The sequence below is a fragment of the Frankliniella occidentalis genome, unplaced genomic scaffold, assembly GCF_000697945.3.
Source record: "Frankliniella occidentalis isolate FOCC.00 unplaced genomic scaffold, Focc_3.1 Scaffold694, whole genome shotgun sequence".
NCBI lineage: Eukaryota > Metazoa > Arthropoda > Insecta > Thysanoptera > Thripidae > Frankliniella > Frankliniella occidentalis.
Window position 1 is genome coordinate 40,872 of NW_026267807.1, and position 1,121 is coordinate 41,992.

A 1,121-nucleotide genomic window follows, 5' to 3' on the forward strand; every position below is an offset into this window, starting at 1 on the left:
CGCCTCCCCCTCCCTCCACTCGGTCTCTTTACGATCGGCCGTCAGCGCCCTTACCCTCACGGGCTCGGCGGGCCTTGGCACAAAGCTCTCCCATCCCCTCCAACGCGCTACAAAACATCCAGCTCCGGAACGAAAACAACCACACGTATCTCACCAATGTACAGCACTCGTTCGACGGGAAATCAAACATACAAATCTATAAATGAGACGGCCAATTTCAACATGCTGTAATGACGCCTGTCGGGGTTGGAATCGGCGGTAAGAATTATCCCCGTAGCCACAATACAGCGGGTTGGAAAGCCACGCTCAGCCTCGCTCAGCCCACGCATCCATTGTCGTTGCCTCGACTCTCCCGCTCCGCGCGCTCTGTATTCCCAGCGGGGCCAGCCAGGGCAGCCAGGGCTGAGGGGGCATCTCGTCCCACAATTGATCGCCCAGTTTACCACGTGGCGGGGCGCGGGGCGCAGGGACCCGCAGGGCACCGCAGGGCACGGCCGCGGGCCGGCGCTACACGATGGGCGTAACCCCCGTCGTTACGTGGCGTTTTACTCCCGGACGGTGGAGGAAGAGGGAGGGAGAGAGAGAGAGATAAAAAGAAACAGCGAGCTGAAATATGACAGGTCACCAGAGAAGATTGGGGCGAAGTGGGAAGTAGGGGGGAAGGGGGCTGGCATAGGTAAGGGACCGTAGGGACCATGACCACGTAACTGTTGCCGTGACTGTGGTCCCGCACCACCTCACCGACGACCGCCGTGGTGGACGGCTAGGGACTACCCGCCGCCCGCGAACCCCAGCCTTTGTTGTGTGTACTTACTCGTCTATCTCCTCCTCCTGCGAGATGGTGCGTCGCGACATGGCGGCGGCTGGGTGACGGACACTCGCGGCACTCCCTCTCACGCACTCACGCTCTCTCACAGGCACTCGCGCACTCACTCACACTCACACGCTCACACTCACGCTCGCCGCTCACGCTACGCCTTGCTCTTTTCGCGCGAGACTCCCGCCCCTCTCGTGCCCGACGCTGGATTCCAACTGGGGCGTCGCGGGGCGGGCGCGCCTGCCTCCGGGCCACCCCCTTTGCCCCCCTCCACTCCGCGTATGCGCCTGCCCCCGCCCCCCAC